The following is a 25,484-nucleotide window of genomic DNA, read 5'->3' on the forward strand; positions in this document are numbered from 1 at the left end:
TTAAGAGTGGGCAGGGGCCAGCAATCAGCCCGAGTTAATGGTTAATTCCTCCGGATCCCAGGCTAGATGGACCTTCGGTCTGACCCCGCGCGGCCGCTGTTATGTTCTCCCGCACACTCTGGCGCAGCCTCTACCCCACACAGTGCGTCAGGCAGGGCCCTTCCGCACCCATCGGCGGCAAGCGAGATCCAGGGCTTGAGACAGCTCCGCCCTGCGCTTGCTATAACGGCGCTTCCCTCGAAATGGCTCAGCACAAGGAGCTGAGCCCCGGCACCGCACAGGGAGGCCGGCGCCGGACGAACCCGGCCTGCCAGCAAGACAGGCCTGGGGCAGCTGCAGGACCGGGAGGGAGGGGAAAGCGTCACCTTGCAGGATGGGTTGTGCTGAGCGAGCTATTCGCTGCCTCTGGATCACAGAGGGGAGCCACACGTGTCCACTCCATGAGCTGCTGCTGTGCCTGGCGTGTCGCACTCGCGTGTACTAGCAGCTGCTGCTGCAGAGCCGAGACCCAGGGATCACTGGTCAACTGCGGCCAAAGCGGAAACCAGCTGCCGGCTTCTCCTTTGCTGCGGCCTTTCGCCCAGCGCCCCTGCTGACCCGACTGCTCCACCCCACACAGCGAGCAGGGGGCGGATTCCAGCCGATCAGGGATGGCTTCCCAGCAGGAGCCACGCTGACCAGTTCTGCAGCTGGCCTGCTTAGGGGGCAGAAAATCGAGCACCTGCTGGCCTGGCAGGACGAGCACTTTCTGCTACTTTGGGCTCCATTTGCTCTTCCCCTAAGTGCACAAGGGCCAGCACCTTCTGCTCGTGCTCAGCGGACGGGGCTAGCAGGGTCAAAAGGGAGCCCGGCGGAAGCCATGGTGACAACACACTAGAAAAGCAGCCTAGGCAGGGGATTCCCAGCACCTTAGCAGGGTTAGGAAAGACCCTTACAGGGGAGGCCTGGCAGGGCTGTGTAATTCCTCTGCCTAGTGCAGGCACGCCGGGCAGTCAGGCGCCGGAATGAGACAGCCAGGTCTCAGTGTCAACCAGGCGACGTGACAGATCATCTCTCGAGTGGCTCCTACTTCCACCAGCTCTAGATCTGGCCCGTTGCTGTGTCCAGCAGCCTGTTCTCGCACTGTCTGCACGTGCCACTCGTGGTCCCAAGCAACACAAACTGCTCCCCGCCACTGGGGCCAGAAGCCTGGGGTTAGATGCAACACACCCACATTAAAAAGCAGGCCAGGTTTCCACCCCGTCGGATCCAGGAACAGCCTAACATGCTGCTACTGGTTCCTCTCTTGTCAGCGGGATATAAACTGCAATCAGATGGGCTCTCTCCAACCACTCCCCCGGCACTTCATCTGCAAGGCTGAGCGCAGAGTTCACTCTGCAAATGAACACCGTAAGGACAACGGCCCCAGCTGCCCCAAAGCAGAGAGCAAGTGTGCTGCATTCAGAATCAACTACAGTCCGTTTGGGACCCAGGGCAAGAGACCCCTAGAGCTTTCAAACAACGCATGTGAGTGCGAGAGGGCTACCACACGTGAGCCGCCGACCTGCTCCTATCACACCAAAACACACAACGGGAAAACGATGTCTGCACCATGTCCCGCTCCAGAGGAGTGTTAATTTCACTGGCAGGCCCCTGCACCCTTTAACCAGTCTTGGGGCACGCTCAGTAGCACGGCTCCACGCCCAAACCAAAGCCAGCCTCTCTAGGCACAAGGAACAGCCGTACTGAGACAGCGGGCCTGACGCAGGAGAAGGGGATCAATCCGTGTGCATGGAGCAGCGGGGACGCGTGGATCCAGGCAGGCAGCTCATTGATGCTAGCCCGGCACTGAAGGGCACAGGTGCACCAGAGGGGTCCCACAGGAAGACAAATTGGGGCCAGTACTTTGTACTCTTCTATCTGATCATCTCCAAGGGCTTGCACTGCTCCAGCCACACACCACCTGGGCAGCAGCCACATCCCTGTCTGCCAGACAGGAAAGGGGGCCGCAGCGGTGAAATGTCCTACTAGGGGTCACGCAGGCAGCCGACGCTTGGGTCTGTCCTGCTGCAGTAGGAGGGGTGACAGCACCCCCCCACCACCTTAGCTCCCACAAGGCAGCACTCTAAAAACAGCAGCAAGGGCAAAGCCGCCTGGATTAGCCACCCAACTACACACCCAGGGCCTGGGACAGGCAACTAGCCTGAGCTGCCATGGCTCTGTGGTAATTTGGGGGCAAGTTAGCCTGGGCGCAGGCTGCACGCACTCCCGAGTGGCGACGTCAAATCCCATTTCGTCAATTAACCGGTGACATGTTACGTTTAACGGGTCAACCTCTCCAACAGCCGTGGGGGGGGGGGGCGGTTCCGGCCGGGCTGGAGCACCCCTTACCCACAGGGGGCCTCGCAGGCTGGAGCTGCCTCCTACTGAAGCAGGAGGATCTCCCGCTCCCACCAGTTAAACATAACGGTAAGGGAGATATTTACCGGTAACCATTCACATGCCTACTCCTGAGTGCAGTGCAGTCACACCCCAGTGTCTCGTCCACACTACACTCCCCATCTAAGGCCAAGTCTACACCAGCATGTTACAGTGCTGTAGCACTCTGGCTCAGGGGTGTGAAATCACCCCTCCCCGGCCCGAGCGCAGCAGTCACAGCGCTGTAGCACTCTGGCTCAGGGGTGTGAAATCACCCCTCCCCGGCCAGAGCGCAGCAGTCACAGCGCTGTAACACTCTGGCTCAGGGGTGTGAAATCACCCCTCCCCGGCCCGAGCGCAGCAGTCACAGCGCTGTAACACTCTGGCTCAGGGGTGTGAAATCACCCCTCCCCGGCCCGAGCGCAGCAGTCACAGCGCTGTAACACTCTGGCTCAGGGGTGTGAAATCACCCCTCCCCGGCCCGAGCGCAGCAGTCACAGCGCTGTAACACTCTGGCTCAGGGGTGTGAAATCACCCCTCCCCGGCCCGAGCGCAGCAGTCACAGCGCTGTAACACTCTGGCTCAGGGGTGTGAAATCACCCCTCCCCGGCCCGAGCGCAGCAGTCACAGCGCTGTAACACTCTGGCTCAGGGGTGTGAAATCACCCCTCCCCAGCCAGAGCGCAGCAGTCACAGCGCTGTAGCACTCTGGCTCAGGGGTGTGAAATCACCCCTCCCCGGCCCGAGCGCAGCAGTCACAGCGCTGTAACACTCTGGCTCAGGGGTGTGAAATCACCCCTCCCCGGCCAGAGCGCAGCAGTCACAGCGCTGTAACACTCTGGCTCAGGGGTGTGAAATCACCCCTCCCCAGCCAGAGCGCAGCAGTCACAGCGCTGTAACACTCTGGCTCAGGGGTGTGAAATCACCCCTCCCCGGCCAGAGCGCAGCAGTCACAGCGCTGTAACACTCTGGCTCAGGGGTGTGAAATCACCCCTCCCCGGCCAGAGCGCAGCAGTCACAGCGCTGTAACACTCTGGCTCAGGGGTGTGAAATCACCCCTCCCCGGCCCGAGCGCAGCAGTCACAGCGCTGTAACACTCTGGCTCAGGGGTGTGAAATCACCCCTCCCCGGCCCGAGCGCAGCAGTCACAGCGCTGTAGCACTCTGGCTCAGGGGTGTAAAATCACCCCTCCCCGGCCCGAGCGCAGCAGTCACAGCGCTGTAACACTCTGGCTCAGGGGTGTGAAATCACCCCTCCCCGGCCCGAGCGCAGCAGTCACAGCGCTGTAGCACTCTGGCTCAGGGGTGTGAAATCACCCCTCCCCGGCCCGAGTGCAGCAGTCACAGCGCTGTAACACTCTGGCTCAGGGGTGTGAAATCACCCCTCCCCGGCCAGAGCGCAGCAGTCACAGCGCTGTAACACTCTGGCTCAGGGGTGTGAAATCACCCCTCCCCGGCCCGAGCGCAGCAGTCACAGCGCTGTAGCACTCTGGCTCAGGGGTGTGAAATCACCCCTCCCCAGCCCGAGCGCAGCAGTCACAGCGCTGTAGCACTCTGGCTCAGGGGTGTGAAATCACCCCTCCCTGGCCCGAGTGCAGCAGTCACAGCGCTGTAACACTCTGGCTCAGGGGTGTGAAATCACCCCTCCCCAGCCAGAGCGCAGCAGTCACAGCGCTGTAGCACTCTGGCTCAGGGGTGTGATATCACCCCTCCCCGGCCCAAGCGCAGCAGTCACAGCGCTGTAGCACTTTGGCTCACGGGTGTGAAATCACCCCTCCCCGGCCCGAGCGCAGCAGTCACAGCGCTGTAACACTCTGGCTCAGGGGTGTGAAATCACCCCTCCCCGGCCCGAGTGCAGCAGTCACAGCGCTGTAACACTCTGGCTCAGGGGTGTGAAATCACCCCTCCCCGGCCCCAGTGCAGCAGTCACAGCGCTGTAGCACTCTGGCTCAGGGGTGTGAAATCACCCCTCCCCGGCCAGAGCGCAGCAGTCACAGCGCTGTAACACTCTGGCTCAGGGGTGTGAAATCACCCCTCCCCAGCCCGAGTGCAGCAGTCACAGCGCTGTAACACTCTGGCTCAGGGGTGTGAAATCACCCCTCCCCGGCCCGAGCGCAGCAGTCACAGTGCACATCACATCACCACTATCCCCCTTGGCCCCGTATTCCTGGGGCCCAGCACTGAGTTCCAGCCCCACTGAAGCCAGTGGGCGTTACGCCTCAGTAAGGCCTGGCAGAGACCGTGGACAGGGCGGAGGGAGACTCATTTGTTAAGAAGCAGACAAGTCCGAGCGGACCCTCTCAATCGCTGGGCTCCGCATGGGAAGCGCCAGAGGCAGCAAAGGAAGCAGAGCGCCAGGAGGAGGGCAGGGGGGCGCAGAGAGAAAAGCCTGGAGGGGTGGGCAAGGAGCAGGCCCATCTCTCTCCTGTCGCCAAGGGGAGGGAGCTCCAGGGGCCTGCTCCGGGCCCTCAGTCCCAGAAATGAGCCACCCCGTCCAAACTGCCGAGTTGGACTCAGGCCAGAACGACTCCAGGGGCTGTGGCGCTGCGGCTTCCTGGACAAGTGGATGCTCCCCCTAAGCTAGACCCCTTGCACCACAAGCGCAACCGCCCTGCTGCCAGCTGCCCAGAGACGCAGGCCAAGGCCCGGCCAAGGCAGAGCCTGAGGAGAATGGGCGAATGGCGCTGGGTCAACAGCCCCTGGAGGACAAGTTCTGTGTATTGACAGAGCTGGCTTCCCTCCCAGCGCCCTGCCTGCCCGGACGGCTCTGAGGGCACAAAGCGAGCTCCTTTGTCTGGGGCCCACTCGGCGCTTGGCCTCCGCTGAGGCTGCCAGCACGGGGATGGGGGGAGTCACAGCCGGACTCAGATGCTTTCTTGCTGCTGTGGGCAGATTCCATCAGGCTCTGTGGACGGTTATGGCCGAGGGCTGGGCCGACAGGAGTCGGAGCACAGAGGGACAGCGGCTGGGCCTAACGCAGCCAGGGCCCTTCACGTCGTGCTACCTGCCCTGCACCTCCTGGGATGGTGGATGGCGTCTTTACCAGACACCACCCTGAACCTGCGTCCCCACCCCACCGCTGCTTCCCCTGTAAGGAAGTCGGGGTTCACGCAGCCAGGGGCTACAGCGCAAGCAACTGTTTTAATTTCACAACCGACGTGGCAAGTCCCGGCACAAATTCAATACTGCAGCCCTCCCAACCCAGAGCGGTTTGGTCCAGGGGAAAGGTGCCAACCTGAACCTTGGGCCTTGTCATGCCACAGGCCAAATGGCTTCCCAAGAGCCCCCTTTGGGCTGAGATGCTGCTGTAATTAGCACCTTTGGCAGGCGTCCTTCCATCACTGAGAAAAAGAGGAAAAATAATTCCCTAGGAAAAAGTCCTGCGGCAAATGGCTCTCTGCTCAGGAGCATCAGCGCCACAAACCATCCTTCTGCTAAGGGCACGGAGGGACTCTAAGGGCTTATGCCATTCCCAGTGTGCTCCCTTTGCCTTCAGATGGCTGGCACCGGGGGGAACCCTACGATCCGCCAGCCCATTTATCCAGGCACAAGCAGCTCCTTTTGCTAACTCAGTGGAACAGTGATAAGCAAAGAAAGCAAACTGCCATCTAGAACACTGCAACGTATCAAGCGGACCCACCCGTCAGCCATTCCCAGCTTCTGACAGAGGCCAGGGAAATAAACACAGGACACCACAAGGATGAGACTTGAACACAGACGTGCAGAGCACCATGGATTAGCAGCCTGTCGCCGTAACCATTCGGCCACCTCATCTCCCGCCTAGGGATGTGCTACTGGAGTCGATTAACCGATAAGCAAAAGCTTGTCAGTTAATGCTATAGACTACACGTATCCACTCACCAGTACATTTTTTAGCAGGCTGGCCAGCAGCCCGGCTCCATTCCAGCTTGTGCCAGGCTCAGGAACTCAGACCCCTCCCCACCTACAGGGGCTGCTGCCACCCTGCACTGCTGCATCTGTATCAGAGGCAGCAGCATGGGGCGACAGGCAGCTGGTCCGCGAGGGGAGATGGTTTTTTAATTGGTTTCCCTCGTGGATCAGCTCCCGCCTGGCACCCTGGACTGCTGCCTCTATCAGACAGGCAGCAGCACGGAGTGGCAGGGGCTCCTCAGGAGCGGGGCTGGAGCGCACTGGCTGCCAGTTCTGCCTCCAGGGGCTATAGAACAGTCGACTAACCGATAAGAATTCATGAGGTTGCTCGACTATTCAACTAACCAACATTCAACATCCCTGCTCCCACCAAAGGGCGTGACACAAGCGATCAGTAGGAGTTAAGTGCGAGTGTAACGCTGGGTCTCTATGAGCAGAACTGAACCTGGGATCTCTGGAGCTTAGTACATGAGCCTCTCCCGCAGGGGTCTCAAACTCACAGCCCCCAGGCCATCTATGGCCCAGAAGTAACATGGTGGTAGTGCAGGAGCAGGGTCTTTGGAAGGCCCGGGGGGCAGGGGAAAAGGCTCTCCTGCCTGACCAGGGGCTTGAATCTTCACATTAAAAGTCTGATGCTCTATTGACTGAGCTAGCTGGGCTCACACAAAGGGGCCTTGGAGGCTCCCAGAGGCCTTAGGAGCCACCGAGAAGCACAGCCGTAACACCGCCCTTGGGTGGGCTCGAACCACCATCCTTTCAGTGAACAGCCGAACACGCCGACCCACCGCGCCAGAGACAACCCTCTAGTTAAAATGTTTGTTTTTTAAATTGGAAAAATGAATCTGTTTGGTCGATTCTCACTGATTCTCACCCCCCAAGTTGAAACTACGGCTCCTGGGCAGCTAAAGGATTTCAGTTTAGATGCTGCTCAAAAGGCACAAATTCAATAAGGACGCTGGGTTTGGTTTTTAGGCAAATTTCTCGGCTACTAAGTAGGGGTGAGAGAAGACAAGCACTCTGGGATTGAGCATTCGCCCAGCAAAAAGCCACAGTGCAAAGCTGTTGTAATAGCTCTCCAGAGCCTGGCGTGTTCTGAATGGTTTTCAACCCAGAAGACACATTTCCAAAGCTCTTTTAATTGAATTATGCAACTCATCCTCACAAGTAAAACTGCCCATTCATGCACTATAACAATGGGGTTGAAACTTATTGAATTCTGCTGAATTCAACAAAATTCAAGAGTGTTCAGTACAGCTCGCGCTTACATTTAGGACTCCATCATACAAACACTCCTAATTGTTCTCTGACACGACAGCCAAGTGCACTTCCATCGTCTGCTTGTTTCTCTGACAACAGCTCAGGGTCAGCCACGCAACTTCAAAAGTCTGGATTTTACTAAAGGAGAGCACCCAAGATTCCAGGTTGTAAGTTTGGCATGCACAATCAAAGAAAACAGAAGGGAAGTTAATTAATGGACAGAGCATGAATTCACAAGTGGCCTTGAAAACCACATCAATGAAGAAATAGAAGAGTAAGTGGAATATGTTTGCAGCTGCAGCTTTGCTTACTAAAAGCAAAATTACTATTAAAAATTGCAAAATTGTGATTTTGTAATTTGTAAGCAGTTTATGATCTAGCCAGGGGTAGTTGTAAATAAGTAAGCCACGTATGAAGTGTGATGCAGTGTAAAAACGCCGTAAGCAGGCTTTGATTTTTGCTTAAAATCTGATTTTTGCAGTTGTGGTGCATCCCTACCCAACCCCCTTCACTGGAACCTCAGGTGACGTTTTCTGAAGTCCCAAGTCTGAATTCCAGAAACCCAGGGAAAGTCCTCTCCCAGAACAGGACAAGGTGATCCAGATCAACCAAGTGGAAAAGGTCCCGGAGGGAATCCCATCACCAGATCTCAGCCTTAGTCCACTTGCTGCTGGAGTCTAAGAATGTGTTTGGGGGATTTTTAGTCTCCTTCAAAACACAAAACATGACTTCGTGACCCTCTAACAGCTCCCCACGTGCATCGTTTCCCACCTATCCCCCATGCTGCTGCCTCTGTATCAGAGGCAGCAGCGCGAGGGGGAGGGGCAGCGTGTAACCGGGCAGGTTAACGGATGAGCCTGGTTACACTTTCTCATACTTGGTGCTCAGCAGGGATGACACACCCTGAAATGACCTCTTTGAAGGTCCAACTCTGCTTCTTCAAACAAAGGCTGATAAACCTCCCGAGTCCTCAAAGCAGACCTCCAGCAGAAACAAGGAAGTCCTCACCTGACATTCTTAAGGTAAAACCCAACCAGCTTTCTATCGATATCGCAGAGGGGGAAAGGCCACACATACAGTAATTTCCTTTGCAGACAAAATTTCCCCACTTCCTAACCCTGTGGTTCAGCGTGTTCACCACATCCCTGCTCCCCTCCATCCCAGAGGTGAGTACATTTAAGTGGTGCTGTGTCAACACAAAACCAAATCCTGAAAGCCTTGCTGATCGGCTTCCCAGGGAGTTTTGTCTGCTTTGGGACATTTGATTTCGCCCATACATTTGCAAAGTGCTTTGGGATCCTTTGTAAAGACGGGAACTTAAGAAAGAACAAACCTTCGTATTACCGCTTTTATGGCTGCTGATTGGTTGGCAGGATTTCTCCAGACAGGCAGGCTGTCGTGGGACAGCGGCATGTGTGCTATTGCACGGACCATGCCACGTGTTACCACACCAGCGATGTTAGGTGCGAGAGCCAGACAGGCAAAGTGGCATGGCAGATGAAGGTGGGGCACTTACAGGTCCCTGAGCTCAGCCTCAGCAAGGCTAAAAGGTCCCAATACAGCCAGGTTCTCCGACTCTTGTCCCATATCTGGATGTGAGCAATTCCCTAAAGCAGGGGTCTCCAAGCTTTTTAAGCACGAGATCACTTTTTGAATGTAAGTGCAATCGAAGAGCTACCTCATCCCCAAATACCCTTGTCCCACCTCTTTTGTGCCCCTTCTCCAAGGCCCCATCCCTGCTCACTCCATCCTCCCTCACTTTCACCAGGCTGGGGGGCAGACTCTGGTCTTGGATTAAGGGATCTGGAGTGTGAGAGGGGCTCTGAGCTTGGGGCAGGCTGTTGGGGTGCAGGAGGGATGCTGGGTGCAGGCTCTGGGAGGGTGTTTGGATGCAGAGGTGCTCAGAGCTCTAGGGCAGGGACTTGAGGTGTACGCGGTGGGTTCATGATTGGGGTAGGGTTTCGGGATGTGGGCTCAGGCTGGGCCCTGCTGACCTCAGGTGGTGGCATAGTGGGGCTAAGGCAGGCTCACTCCTGCCCTGGCCCTGCACTACTCCCAAAAGCAGCCAGCAAACTCCCTCCATCCCAACCCCTGTTGTGCCCCCTCTCTGCTCTGTGGAAATAGGATACAGAATGGGAGGGGGGCACCCTGACATCAGCACCCTCCTCTCCCTCTCCTGCCCAGCAAGCAAGAGGCTCCTGAGGAGACAGCTCTAAGGCAAAGGGCACGAGCTGTGCAGCAGTGCAGGGACTTGATAGCCTCTTGGCCAAACCAGTCAGGATCACCTGTCAGAGGCTCCAAGATCGACCAGTAGATCCCGATTGACTGGTTGGTGACCACGGCCCTAAAGCGAGTGGGACCAGGTGCTCAGCGTCAGTCTTGCCTTTGAGAACCTTGCTGAATGGAGGCCTGACTTCCAAATCTTTCTAACTCTTTCCGAGGTCTGTTGGACTATTATGATCGAATATTTTGACCTTTACACCACAGGATCATTTTTAATCTCGGCTCTGGATCTCCTGACGTAAGGTATTTGGGGGAAACGTTCGGATAAAATTGGCTTAAATTCAAAGATCTCGACTTCCAGTCTTTAACTCGGACTTAATAAAGGGTCTGATGGTGCTGAGAGATGAGCACCCTCAACGAGCCTTTGGCTTCAAGTCTCGGAGGGGGAGCCGTGTTAATCTGTAACAACAAGTAGGGTTGTGGCACCTTAGAGTCTAAGAAAAATATATAGGATCATGAGCTTTTGTGGGACTTCAACAGATGAGCTGGAGTGGAAAACTCTGGCTTCAGTTTAGATCCTTGCAAGTCCACACACACACTGGTACTGTATTTCTGGTCTCTTATCATTCAACATTTGCTTTTTCCAGCGCATTTACTCTGTCCCTTTGTCAGTATCTACACAGAGTAAAATTCCTGCCACTCTTGTACAGTCTCTGTCCCTTGCTGTTATAGGAGTCTTTCATACAGTAACAGAGGAGAAAAAACCCACGTACAAATCTGAAAGCACAGTCAGTCATCAAAGCACAAAAACAGGCTGGGACAACGGAGTTAGGGACAGAAAAACCAAAAAGAATTTCAACTCACTGATTTCAACTGGATGCCTGTGAAGCTGGCACTTTCTCTTTAACAGAACTTCCCTGCCCTACATTTCCAGAGCATCTTCTATTCTGGGGGAAGGTGCAGGGAGAGGGGTAACGGTGGGACGGGGTGAAGGAAACAGGGAAAAGAGTGGGAGCTCAACAAACAGAGAAGGAGGCAACCCCCTAGGTGAAAGCAGTCAGAGAGCATGGCTGCCAGATGTGAGGGGATGAGACGTGTGGGAGGCAAGGGAGGGAGACATACCTAGGCACGACTCACACCCCGGGGCAGAGCCAGGTGGAAACGGGGTGACATCAAGGGAGAGGAGCAGTTTCAGACCTGGGATGGGAAGGGTAAAACAACCAAGCTGTGCAACAATGACCTGATGTCTCAGCCCAGTGGTGGGCAACCGTGGCCTGAGGGCCACATGTGGCCCACTGGGGTTCTACATCTGGCCCACGAGACAGCTTGTTTACTATGGCCCATGTTCCAGATTCTGCTGCTTTGCATCCACCTACTATTTTTCCTACCGGTGTTGCGAAAGTGCCACAGACGTAAAGCCAGGGCACGTGAAGGGAGGGGCGTGCCGACCGCACAAACACTGACGGGGAGAGCCGCGTGCAGCTAGTCACAACGCTGCGACGGGTCAGTTGGCTCATCCCGCAAATCCCAGGCATGCACGCTCCGATAGCAAGGCTCCCCTATCCCGGGAGACTGAGATGAGGGAGGGCTACTCATACGGCCCACTCACTAGCCTAGGTTGCCCATCCCTCTCCCCCTCTCCCCAGTCCTTCCTACTGTTTATTACACTTGCTTGCTGCATCATGTCTGAAGTTCGGCAGAGGGCAGAGCTTCCCGTGGGTTTGTTCAAGACCCTGTACAATGGGCCCTGTCCTTGGACATCACCAAGACACAGACATTAAATAAGAACAATAAAGAGGGAAAATCCTTTTTCTTTCACCCCCTTCCTTACGCTCAGAGTCTGCGTCCCCCAACATCTTACTCTCACATCGTCTGCACATCGGAGATGCTGAACTGGAGAAAAGTAAATTCCGGCCCTGGGAGAACACTCCCAAGCCTGCTTTGCAATTTCCTACCCTGCTAATTTTGGGTAGTTGTGCAGCCACTTGCACCACAATCAACTGGGCACTTGTCCTGGTTTTCCTCTGGGGTAGAATGATGTCTGAGTCACGTCTGTGGTGAGCCGCCCCTCCCAAGCCAGCTGGCAAGGGGAAACTTTCTGCAAGCAAATAAACTGGGCTGGAATCTCCTTTCTCCTTCAATGTGCCCGTGGTCGCCATTAACCACCAATTAGTTTAGGTACTTGGAGTCAGAGGAACTTACGGAATGTCTCTTCTACAGAAAAGTGCGCATGCTCAAAGCCTCGCACTGTCTCCCACACTCGCTGCTCCCCCCGCTATCTGGTCCCTCTTTGCAGCGTTTAAAACGCTCAGAGTCCTTCCCCTGAAGCAGCTGGCACCAGGCGCAACTGAAGACGAGATACTAGACTAGAGGGACCCTTCCCCTGACGCAGGCCAGCATCCCTGCTGTTCCTCCCCTGCAGTCCCAATACAAGCTGGGCTCTCCCTGAGTTCAAGGAGCCGAGCTGCAACTGCAGGATCAAGCCCCATCTTTTCCAGTCCCCAAAAAGGGCAGCTTTGGAGCACAGCCTGATCCTTGCCCTGGCAGAGTTTTCTTCCATTCCGGTACCAAAGCAGAGAATTTGCTGAACCACAGGAGGTGAATAGTGTAGCAAGTGGGTCTCTTTGTATTTGCTTGCAATTACTGCTTCACTGTGTCTGCCTGTACTGATACACTATTATAGGCCTACACCTAGAGTAGGCTGCATAACAGAGTTAGGTTGTGTTACACTCTCTGCATGACAAAGAGTTAGGTTGTTACACAGTTTTACTGTATTGGCACAAGGAAATAAGTAGATAAAGCATAAGAGTCCTGCTTAGGCTTAGCAGGATCACCCACACTTACACTGCCGGCTGGGCTGTTAGAAAACACTGAGGAGTAAGTTAGAGCTAAATAACGCACAGAACACACGGAGAGCCCGGACTAGAGGCTGTAAACAAACTTTACGGAACCGCGCAACACGTGGCCACACCCAGGATAAGATGACATCCAGCAAACTGACATCATGTGGACAGGAGAGGCTGAACCTGTACTGGAATCACCAGCATGCTGATCTCCCATCCCTGGAGTCTGAACAAGCCAGCCTCAGCCAGGCCAGACCAGTGGCCACAGACTCGAAGCTTTTATCTGAGAGAAGAACATTTCCCGCCCTCAGGGCTCTGAAGCATCTGCAGAACCGAACCGGACCCGACCCAGTTGCTGTCGCAGTCAGTGTCCATCAACAATGGGCCAATCCTCAAACGCCAATGGAAGTTTCACCCTTCGAGCCTCAGGACTGGGTTTAGCCCGTTCTCGCCAACATGCCACATTCTGGGGTGTTGACTCTGACACCTAACGATGGCCACTAAGCCCACTGGCTGATGGGTGCTGCTGCTGAAACGCTCGGCAGGGAACGCAGTGCTCTGCGGAGCCTCCAGGGAAGGCACCTTACTGTGCAAACACCCACACGCCGCGCCTGGGAGGGTGCAAGCGGGCCGGGCCGGGCGCATTGATCCCAGCACAACTGGGCCCGGTTCCCCTCCGGCCTGAGGGTGCGAAGGCCACCCGGCCAAGCCCGTCGGCGGGCGGGGCTGCCCGGCGCTGCGCCCGGGCAGGGGGCACCGAAGTTGCCGAGCCGCGGGGCCGGGAGGTCCGGGCAGGCAGCAGCCAGCTCCGCTGCAGCGCGTCCCGGCCGGCTCAGCCCCCGAGCGCGCACCCACCTGCTCCGCGCCGGGCTCCGGCTCCTTCCTCGCGCGCCCCGGGCGCCCTGCTCCGCTCCCCGGCGAGCTCCGCGGCAGGCGAGAGGCAGCCGAGCCCGGCGGCGCTGGGAGCGGGGGCAGCAGCGGGGCCGAGCTCAGCGCCTGCCAGTCTCCTCCCTCCTCCCGGCGAGCTGCGAGGGGCTGAGCGCAGCGCGTCCCAGCCAGCGCCGCGCCGCGCGGCTGCTCCTCGGAGCGCCTGGCACGGCACGGCACGGCACGGCACATCCCCCCGGCAGGTGCACGGCCCCCATCTCTCTGCCGTACAATGCACCCCCGCCCCAGTACACCCCCCGTCTGTGTAATGCACCCCCGCCCCGGTACACCCCCCCAGTACACCCCCCGTCTGTGTAATGCACCCCCGCCCCGGTACACCCCCCAGTACACCCACCGTCTGTGTAATGCACCCCCGCCCCCGTACACCCCCCAGTACACCCACCGTCTGTGTAATGCACCCCCGCCCCGGTACACCCCCCCAGTACACCCACCGTCTGTGTAATGCACCCCCGCCCCGGTACACCCCCCCAGTACACCCCCCGTCTGTGTAATGCACCCCCGCCCCGGTACACCCCCCCAGTACACCCCCCGTCTGTGTAATGCACCCCCGCCCCGGTACACCCCCCCAGTACACCCCCCGTCTGTGTAATGCACCCCTGCCCCGGTACACCCCCCCAGTACACCCCCCGTCTGTGTAATGCACCCCCGCCCCGGTACACCCCCCCAGTACACCCACCGTCTGTGTAATGCACCCCCGCCCCGGTACACCCCCCCAGTACACCCACCGTCTGTGTAATGCACCCCCGCCCCAGTACACCCCCCGTCTGTGTAATGCACCCCCGCCCCGGTACACCCCCCCAGTACACCCACCGTCTGTGTAATGCACCCCCGCCCCAGTACACCCCCCAGTACACCCACCGTCTGTGTAATGCACCCCCGCCCCAGTACACCCCCCGTCTGTGTAATGCACCCCCGCCCCGGTACACCCCCCCAGTACACCCACCGTCTGTGTAATGCACCCCCGCCCCAGTACACCCCCCGTCTGTGTAATGCACCCCCGCCCCGGTACACCCCCCCAGTACACCCACCGTCTGTGTAATGCACCCCCGCCCCAGTACACCCCCCAGTACACCCCCCGTCTGTGTAATGCACCCCCGCCCCAGTACACCCCCCGTCTGTGTAATGCACCCCCGCCCCGGTACACCCCCCCAGTACACCCACCGTCTGTGTAATGCACCCCCGCCCCGGTACACCCCCCGTCTGTGTAATGCACCCCCGCCCCGGTACACCCCCCCCCCCCCCCGTCTGTGTAATGCACCTCCGCCCCGGTACACCCCCCGTCTGTGTAATGCACCCCCCCAGTACACCCACCGTCTGTGTAATGCACCCCCGCCCCGGTACACCCCCCGTCTGTGTAATGCACCCCCTCCCCAGTACACCCCCCGTCTGTGCAATGCACCCCCGCCCCGGTACACCCCCCCAGTACACCCACCATCTGTGTAATGCACCCGCGCCCCGGTACACCCTCCCGTCTGTGTAATGCACCCCCGCCCCGGTACACCTCCCCCCGTCTGTGTAATGCACCCCCGCCCCAGTACACCCCCCGTCTGTGTAATGCACCCCCGCCCTGGTACATCCCCCCCCCCCCCCTCTGTGTAATGCACCCCCCCAGTACACCCACCGTCTGTGCAATGCACCCCCTCCCCAGTACACCCCCCGTCTGTGTAATGCACCCCCGCCCCAATGCACCCCCCGTCTGTGCAATGCACCCCCCAGTACACCCCTGTCTGTGTAATGCACCCCTGCTTCAAGCACACCCCCTGCTAGTGCAAGGCACCCCCACCTCCACTACACCCCTGGCCAGTGCAATGAACCTCCACCTCCAGTATATCCTCAGCCAGTGCAATGCACCCCCGCCCCCAGTACACCCCCCTGTCTGTGCAATGCACCCCCTGTACACCTCCCCGTCTGTGCAATGCAGCCCCGCCCCAGTACACCCCCTGTCTGTGCAATGCACCCCCTGTACACCTCCCCGTCTGTGCAATGCACCCCCGCCCCAGTACACCCCCTGTCTGTGCAATGCACCCCCTGTACACCTCCCCGTCTGTGCAATGCACCCCCGCCCCAGTACACCCCGTCTGTGCAATGCACCCCCCAGTGCAGCCCTCCATCTGTGCAATGCACCCCTGCCCCAGTACACCCCGTCTGTGCAATGCACCTCCACCCCAGTACACCCCGTCTGTGCAATGCACCCCCCAGTGCAGCCCTCCATCTGTGCAATGCACCCCTGCCCCAGTACACCCCGTCTGTGCAATGCACCCCCCAGCACACCCTCTGTCTGTGCAATGCACTCCCCCATCTGTGCAATGCACTCTTGCTTCAAGCACACCCCCTGCCAGTGCAAGGCACCCCCACCTCCGCTACACCCCTTGCCAGTGCAATGAACTCCCCACCTCCAGTATACCCCCAGCCAATGCAATGCCCCCTGCCCCCCAGCACACACACCCCTGCTTGTGCAATGCACTCCTGCCTCAAGCAAACCCCCGGCCTGTGCAATGAATCCCAGCCCCCAGTACACCCTCAGCCAGTGCAATGCACCACCGCCTCCGCTACACCCCTAGGCTATGTCTAGATTGCAGGCTTCTTTCGAAAGATGCTCTTTCGAAAGCATCTTTCGAAAGAGCATCTTTCGAAAGATCGCGTCTAGACTGCACGCGGATCTTTCGAAAGAAAAATCCGCTTTTTCGAAAGAGAGCACCCAGCGAGTCTGGATGCTCTCTTTCGAAGACGGCCTCTTTACATTGAAGAACGCCTTCCTTCGAAAGAGGAACTTTCGAAGGAAGGCGTTCTTCCTCGTGAAACGAGGTTTACCGCCATCGAAAGAAAAGCTGCGTTCTTTCGAAATAATTTCGAAAGAACGCGGCTTGAGTCTGGACGCAGGGGAAGTTTTTTCGGGAAAAGGCTACTTTTCCCGAAAAAACCCCTGAGTCTGGACACACCCCTAGCCAGTGCAATCTACCCCAGCCCCCAGTACACCTCTCGTCTGTGCAATGCACCCCAGCACACACCCTGGCCAGTGCAATGCACCCCAGCACCCAGCACAGACCCTGGCCAGTGCAATGCACCCCAGCACACACCCTGGCCAGTGCAATGCACCTCCGCCCCCAGCACAGACCCCCGGCCAGTGCAATGCACCCCCGCCCCCAGCACACATTCCCGGTCTGTGCAATGCACCCACCCCAGGGCAATGAGCCCATTCCCCAAACACTTGCAGACCCAGCCAGTGCAATGGACACCCCCACTCTAGTGCAGCCCCAGCCCTAAACATGCATCCGTCCCAGAGCAATACACTCACCACCAGTGCAGAATACCCTCCCTCCAGTGCACATCCATTGTGCCATCCCCAGCAATGCAGTGCAGCCACCCCGGGAGCAATCCACCAGTGCACCCACCTCTAATGCTATCTACCCCCCATCTGCCAGTGCGCTGTACCACCTCCCCCATCTAACGTATGCAATGCTCCCCTCCGCTGCCCCCACCCTGTTGCTTAATGCACCCGTCCCGCCAGAGCAATGCACCTTGGAGTGTTTGGGTCACACGCCCTGCCTTGCAGACAGAGGTGATGCTACCTTCTGTCCTCCCTGCCCCCCCTTCCTGGACAGAGTAAGCTAAGGAAATTAAAACCCTCCCCCACTCTCTACCCCCTCTATTCTCTGGCTCTCTATGTAATACCCCCCCTCCCCCCCAATGCTCCTGGCCTCTGGCATAAACATCCTCCTCTTTGCATTTGCCCTGGGGATTGCCGTTCCCAGATGAAGGAATGGGCCTTTTTTAACTGTCTGCAGCAGGGAGACCTTTGTGTGGCATCCCCCACAAAGGTGTGGAGCTGTTGGGTTCATTGTATTGATTTATATTTAATACTGGTCGCTGCATTCAAGGAAGGGGTGCCAAACCATATAGCAGGGCTATTAGTGGACTAGATTAGCCTTCTTGCAAGGGGCATGTTGGGGAAAATACACGAATATAAACTAGAGTAAGTATTAACCTATATGGATTGTATCTGGCACCAGGCACAGCCCTGCTGAGTGGGAGAAGTGGTATGGGATTTCCAATGGCTACCTGCATATACAAGGCCAATCGTATCCACTCCAGTGGCCTGTGTGATGGGCCTGGATTTCTGTGTGTTCACCAGTTCTTTGGGGGCCCGTTTCATTCACAACCAGGCAACACCACTGAGTTCAGTGAGGTTACATGGTGTAAGTGAGATCAAAAGTGGACTTTGTGCCCTTCTCTGTATTTTATAACCCAGTTGGTTTCCTGGATGCATGTGGAAAATGTGTCCTGGTTATAAACCATCAGGTGACTTAGACAGAACCACTTGTGTCCAGGAAGTGAATGTCCAGGATATGATGGGACAACAGTCGTTAAATCATCATTGTGGTCAAATTCATTCAGGGCATTGGTTCATGTGAGGACGCTGTAGAACTTCAATTAGCAGAAACAAAACAAGACTCCGTTGTCTATGAGAGTAAGGGTACGGCTAGACTACAAGGTTTTGTCGGAAGAAGGTATGCAAAACGTGCTCTGCATTCTGCGTACCTTTTTCCGATTCTTTTGTTGGAAGAGGCTTTTCTGACATTTGGCCTGTCTAGACTGGGCCAAATGTCAGGAAAAAAACCCTCTTTCGAAAGCCCCCTTCTGCCTCAGAGAATGAGGAATACAGGGGCTTCTGAAAGAGCACGTTTGCTACTCCGCAAAAAAAAGCGGAAGACAAACGCGTTCCTTGGACGCAGCGGAGCCATACCCTAAATTCTGCAAGAGGCAGAGCCATCAGCCCAAAAAAAGCGAGGCTGGCTCCTAATGCAGAAAGTGGTTTTCAAACAGCCTCACAGGACAGCTAAGTGCAGCATTTAGACATGAGTAGTAGATGCTTAATGGCTACCAAGTACCTGACCTTGAAGTCATTTACTGCCCATTCACTAGTGGAAGCACTGGTGCTGCAATGCAGCTGGCTAATGATGAGAAACCGTCTGTGTACGTCTCCTTTCTTTGAAGGGTAGAGCTGGACAGCATCCTGGCTCCACAGTTACCATCTTTCATGGTCTTTGAGGGGCTGTTCAGGGATCTCTGCTGCCCGTGGGAATAGTTGAGCATAGGCACAGTTATGACCTGAGCCCCAGATCCTCAAAGGTATACAGGCACCTAACTCCCATTGACATGATTCAAATACCTTGCAAATCTGGGCCAAGAGCTCAGCCTCCAAAGCCCTCAACTGAGGAGTGCTTAAGTCATGACACTAGTCTCACTGATTTCAGGGGTTAAAACGTTGACAAGTAGCCATTCTTCTACAAAAGAATTTCACTAACCAATGACAGGGTGAGAATGGAATTCATCTACAGATTTGACACGTGTTACCCTGGGCTGGAACAAAGATATTAACTGGTTGGTGCATTGCAAAGCCAATTTCTCCTGCCTTTAACAACTGCATTTCCACATCAAAAGCTATGAGTGAGACACATCCAGCCCACTTAATTAGCCTCATTAACACAGGTCCTACACTTTTGTAGGGACTCCCCTTTTGTGCAATGTCCAGTGCTAAGCACAGTGCAGATGGAGAGCAAATAACTGCGATTAGATAAAGCATAGTCCTGCCACACTGTCACCCTGATTTTGGAGGGGCCAATGATCACTTTTCCTGTCCTGTTTGAGCAGTGATATTCCCAGGCCCTCTGGTATTGATCATTGTGTTTATTTTTAGAACCATAAGGGAGGCTGAGATAAATAAGCAATTACTGGCAGGTGTCAATGCCGATCAGATAGTAGCTGCCTCAGTGCTAAGGTCCGGATCCAGCACAGCTCTTCAGCCTGTGCTTATTTTTAAGCACGTGCATAATCCCATTGACTTCAGTGGGACTGTGTGCATGCTGAAAATTAAACATATGCTTCTGGTTTTTGTTTGACAAGGGCTTGAACGAGTACCAAGTCCTGAAAGAGACTGGTAAACAAAACTAATACCATCGCTTTCAGGGCAACAGTATATGGAGAATAATCAAATTGTACTGATGGGGAAAAATAGGGCTATAATGTCCTTATAAAAAATATTAAAGAAAATACTAAAGAATTCAGCATTAAGTTCCCCACACACTCCAGTATTGCTATTATAAATTACAGAGCCGAAGTCAGAGCTGGTGTATAAGGTGTTTATACTTCCTTACACCAGGTTAGACTCCCTAACACTGAATCCCCTTTCCAACCGGTAACTGTAAATTGTTGTGTACTGTGATAGCTGCAGATAGATGTGAATTACATGTAATGGATTCCTTTCACACTCACATTAGAATCATCTCTGAAGTGGCCCTGGTTTGTTTGGACCTTAAAGAGGAAGTGACTAAGAAGCTGCATGGTCAAGGTATACAAAAGGATGAATGGCATGGAAGCAAGGAGACTGGGAACTTCTATTTACCGTCTGTTACAACACAAGAACGTGGACACTCAGTAAAAGTGAAAGGCAGCAAATTCAAAACTGCAAGAAAGAAAACCTTTTTCTCCAATAATGCACAATTAGCCTGGGGAACTCGCTGCCACTAGAACTGTCACTGAGGCCAAGAGCTGAGCAGGATTCAGTAAAGGGTTTTCTAATTATACAGATAACAAGAGTATTCATTGCTCTGATCAGCCACTATTGGTGAGGACAACATATTGGGCTAGATGGACCAGTAGCCAGAGGCAATTCCTATGATAACCATTACTTTAGAAACAATAGACCTGTATCATAAGAGAAGTCATGGAACTCAATTCAAATCTGCCCTAAAAACCAGCTGATACCAAGAACGAGGTTATTTTGCATAAAGGAAGCCATGGCCTGCCCCGTGTGAAGGATGAAAGGATCTTTTTACTATCCTTTTTGAGCCTCCATTGATTTGGATTGGTCAGAGTGAGAAGTACCATGAGTGACCTAATCCGTGAGCCACTTCTCCAGAAGCTCTCAGGAGACACGAACCTCTAAGTGCAGCCAAGTTTTGTCTGATTTCTTCTTTGTCATTCCCGTGTGAGGCTCATGATTTTTCCTATAGAATGTGTAGAGAGTCTCTAGGTTGTAAACTGATTGAGAGCCAAAGTCCTCTATCTATCTGTAGAATCAGGTAAAGCACAGGCAACAGCAATGCAAGCTCTACCATGCTGTCCTCGGCAGCTCAGTCTCCATGCTCCCACACAACCCTTTGCCTCTACTGCCAACAAGCGGGGCAAATGATAGGGGTAGTTTTGTGATATGGACTAACACCTGAATACACCCACCCCCACCCTGCTGACTTCACACAAGCCTCTGGTTGTCAGATTGAAATACATTTTGGTCATTACCAACCAGAGCCTGAAAAGGTTAGTAGTTTATTACACATGCAATATAATCATATCACAGTGTAACATGTCATACAGTTAAACTTCTTCAAAACTTCCTGTTTTTGGGGTCTGACCAAGGAGTTATGCAGAATTTAACTGTGATGAAGTTTAGGTCACAGAAGTCCCCTTGTGATTGTTCCCCAGTGTGCTAATCATGCCACCGATGTCCCCTTCTTGCTCTCCGGAGCTCCACTACTCTGTCCTGCTGGGCCAGATCCTCTGGTTTCCCCCAGACAAGGCACAGAGTTGGGGTTACTGCCTCCCCCCCCCCCCGTAGAGCAATACAGATGCTGAACCACTTCAGCTCTGGGAGGATGAAGTTCTAAGGGCTCAACAGCCTGGAAATCAACCCCCCAAACAGGGCCAAAAGCCCCCAAATAAATCCATCTTTCCTTGCGTAAAAGTTTTACATTGGGAAAGTTCATAGGCTAGCTCCCTTTATCAATGAAACAGAGATATGCACAATGGTTGTTCTCCCCATGTAACAGTTATTACACTGGTCCTGATAATAAAAACACTTGAGTTTACTAAATACAAAAAGTATTGTGTAAGAGGTTGCAAGGGAAAACAGACAGATCAAAGTAAGTTACTATGTTAAAATGAGCAGAAATGTATAGTTGGTTCTAATCCACTAGGAAACCTGTTACATGCAAATTCTTACACTAAGCAACTGTTTTTATTTCAGGTATAAGCTTCAAATCAGAGTCAAAATCTTTTATTCTGACTTGGGTCTCCAGTTCTCGGTAGGGTTGTTTCCTCACAGAATATGCCAGGTGGTTTCAAAAACCAGCTGAGACAAAGGGCTGATAGCTTCCCATTGCTTAAATAGACACCCCTGCAAGATGGGAATCTTTTGTTTGGCATCCCCCTTCCCATGGAAAAACACCAGTTCAAAATGGATTCCAGTACCTTCCTGGGACCAACCACTGCTTGGACCCACGGGACAAACAAGGCTGTTTATAGGTTGTCAAGTTGATCACCAAGCCATTAGATTTCCCAGGCACCAGCAATAGCTTTCATTAGCACACCTAGAACTCTGAACAGATTCACGCTTCATACGTCTAACTTCACATACAAGAATGATACCTGCACAGAAACAGGAGATACAGAGTCAGCAGATTGTAACAATAATATTGATAGGTTACATGAGGTGTTTTGTTTAAAGAATCTTCGAGTTATGTATATTTCTATTCACAAGCCAATTTTCACAAAGCATGGACGGGTCGTCACAATGGCATATGCCAGTTAATTAACTACCCATTACTTTATTACAATACAGCCTCTTCTATTGCAATCTCTAAGCATCATACAAGGCTCAGTTTTCAAATGTAGGTGCGTGTAAACACACACACACACACACACACACACCCTTTAAGTCCCACGCACCAGCACATCTCCCCCATTTAAAACCCTTTATTTGGAGCCAATGGAATTTCAAACCCTTGTCAAAGTCCTTTCCTTCTGTTACAAGACTTAATAATAACTTCATCATCCCAGTGTTTCTCTTCATTCCTCCTACCCCCGATTGCTCACTGGGGTCCTTGTGCACATGCCAAAGGATGACTTGAAATGCTGTAGGTAGCAGAGCCTTCAGAGGCGGTCGCCTAGGGAGCCAAGTTAAATGGGGTGCCAAATGGTGGTGCAATATCATTGAGGGGTTTGGAGGTGGGGGCACTGATTGCAGGGTTCGCCTAGGGTGCCAGTTGCTGGCAGCTAGTCTAGGGCCACCCCTGAGAGCCTTTGAGCAACCACGCATCACTGGCTGTGGAATCTGCTTCCAGCAGTATCTGATCTGGTTTTTAAACTGGGGTTTCAGGCAGGCTGCCTTACCACTGCTTTCACTCAGTTTAAGGTTATAAAGTGAACTGGGATTGCTGTGGAGATTGCCGTAATCCCTGTGTTTTATTGTCATTACACTAATGACATGCTGAACTTCTACAGTGAAAAAGTCCTGTTGGAGAAGCCTGAGTTATCTGTTCCCAGCTCTTCTTTTGAAACAAAGGCTTAATGAATCCTGGTCCTTTAGCTAAGGAGCCCTCTAGCGGTTCCTTCTATATTTTCATGAAGGTGGCCGCAGCTCCATATGGCCCAAGCAATACACAGGCTGTTGTGTATGGTGTATCATGCAACCTGTCTTGAATTTTGTTGTTTTTGTAGTTTTCATGAGTGGACATTTAAAGGCCCTGGCAAGACTTTGTGTCTGACTGCAACAACTCTTGTGTTACCACATCATGTCAATGCCATTGCCACTCAGATGTAGATGTTGCTGCTGTTGTGAGAATTTGGTTCCAATGTGAAGCCTGAATTTTCACAACTATCACAGCCAGAGGTGCAAAATGCTTCACAGAAAGGGTTAGTTGAATCCAAAATCCACTGAGAACATGCCAAACCCGGACGGTGTGACAGAACAGAGATAAACTGTGCTTCCGTCCCTGAGGAAACGGCAGGCATGTGTCACAGACCTTTCCCTGCTGCACATCAATCCCAAGGAGAGACATTTGCCTTCAGTCTTCTGATCACTGATATCCAGGTGTCCCTGCGCATCTGAGGAGCCACTCAAAGGTGAGCTGAGATTCAAGGGGAGATTGCTCAACTAAGAATGTGAGCCCAGCAGGTGTCTGATTTAGTCCCTGAACTATGGAGAGGATGAGCAGGGTGTTCCTGTCCTCAGAAATGACTGACGCAATTCCATAGTTCATTTGATACAGTCCCCAGGCACTAGGCCTGAAGAACTGACTCTCAGCTGGACCTCCTCAGGGACCCAAACATGTCTGGCTATTATCACTTGAACTCTTAAGTGTTTACCTTTGCCATGTACCTTGGACAAACCAGACTGTCTCTACACAACAGAACACATGGGCACAAATCAGACATCACTGGACACATAGTTACAGTTGCCATTCTCAAGCAAAAAAAAAACCCCAACCCAAAACAAAAAACTTCAAAACCAGCCTGCAAGGTGAAATTGCTGAGCTGGAATTCATATGCAAATTTGACACCATCAGAATGGTTTGAATAGGACTTGGGAATGGCTCACTCATTATCATAAGTACTTTTCCACTTTAAGTGTTCTCACCTTCTTATCCACATCCACCCTGATTAAATTAGCTCCGATGTAACACTCCCATCTCTGTACCCCTCATTACCCCCCCCCCGGGGGGGTTTGTTTTTCCTTCATGCATCTGATGAAGTGAGTTGCGACTCATGAAAGCTGATGCCATAATAAAATTGTCAGTCGTAAGGTGCCACTGGACTCCTTGTTGTTTAAGCTTCTGTAGTTAGTGTATTTGTCACCTTTCTCTTGCGTGCTAGCCATAGTAAAATGCCCTTTCCCCCATGTCTGTCTATTCCCACCCACTAGATCTCACTGCTGAAGAATCCCCAGTGCTTGATACCGAGTCATGGCACGCTACTGGTACCTTAGGGTTTGATATACTCCCTCAATGCAGCCCTCTTTGGATGCAAGCTTTGAGATTTCTTGCTGTAACCTGTTTGATTCTCATGGAAATTGACACATTAAATGTATGTACAGGACTATGTAGCACTTTAAAGACTAACAAGATGGTTTATTAGGTGATGAGCTTTCCTGGGCCAGACCCACTGAAAGCTGAAAGAGCTTTTCCGGAAAAGCAGCCTGCCAATGTAGACGCTCCTTTTCTGGAAAAACTGAAAACGGAATAGTATTCCGTTTTAAGCAGTTCCGGAAATTCCTGCCAGTGTAGACACAGCCTAACTGTTTAAAGGCAGGTCTTTCAAAACACAGTAATACCAATCCTATTGTGTGAGCAGAGAGTTTGATGAATCCCTCCATTTTCTCTCTCTAAAATTCCCTTCCTCCTACTCTTTAAGACAGAATTCCTCTTCCTCAAAGCCCAGGCCCCATCATCCTAGGCCCAAGCCATCTTATTTTGACTGCCATGGCCTGTGTTGGATTTGCTAGTTACCATAAAGATAATTTAATCAGCCAGGTTTTGTTTTAAATGTGGGTCTAAAGATTTGCATTAATATCACCATCCACTATGTGAAGAATGGCTGTGTCGGGCTAAAGATGAAACAAAATACAGTCCTGTATTTTGTTTCAGCTACACCAGACTAACAGGGCTACATTTCTATCACTATTCTACCGGCTAAAGATGGTGCAGGTTCCCACGTCAGCAGCTGAAGAAAGAAAAGGATGCTAGGAACTCTACCTTTCTGTGCGCCACTCTAGATCCTGTGAGCGGCTGTTGAAGGGGTAAGACTGTGCAGTTGCCTGGGGGTTGGCTTGTGGGGGGCTTGCCCAGTGGGGTGGGATGTTGGGTTGTGGGGGGGGGGGGGCTTGCCCGGTGGGTGTGGTGGGGGTTGGGTTGTGGGGGGGCTTGCCTGGTGGGTGTGGTGGGGGTTGGGTTGTGGGGGGGCTTGCCTGGTGGGTGTGGTGGGGGTTGGGTTGTGGGGGGGGGCTTGCCTGGTGGGTGTGGTGGGGGTTGGGTTGTGGGGGGGGCTTGCCTGGTGGGTGTGGTGGGGGTTGGGTTGTGGGGGGGCTTGCCTGGTGGGTGTGGTGGGGGTTGGGTTGTGGGGGGGGGCTTGCCTGGTGGGTGTGGTGGGGGTTG

The 25,484-nt window shown here is 53.9% G+C and overlaps 1 protein-coding gene across 3 annotated transcripts in view; it reads right to left on the reverse strand.

Annotated features, from left to right (window-relative positions):
• LOC102456425 (dual specificity testis-specific protein kinase 1-like) overlaps positions 1-13,635 on the reverse strand; it is a 46,543-nt gene extending 32,908 nt beyond the window's left edge. For 2 of the 3 annotated variants that reach the window (XM_075906046.2, XM_075906043.2), the window contains exon 1: positions 13,465-13,635. The gene's annotated coding sequence lies outside the window, so the exon portion shown is untranslated. Of the gene's footprint in view, positions 1-365; positions 526-13,464 lie in introns of those variants that run through there. The other variant, XM_075906045.2, reaches the window with a different exon arrangement.
• Between the last annotated feature and the right edge of the window lie 11,849 nt (positions 13,636-25,484).

Source organism: Pelodiscus sinensis, chromosome 23, assembly GCF_052426305.1.
Source record: "Pelodiscus sinensis isolate ZL-2025 chromosome 23, ASM5242630v1, whole genome shotgun sequence".
NCBI classification, from domain to species: domain Eukaryota; kingdom Metazoa; phylum Chordata; order Testudines; family Trionychidae; genus Pelodiscus; species Pelodiscus sinensis.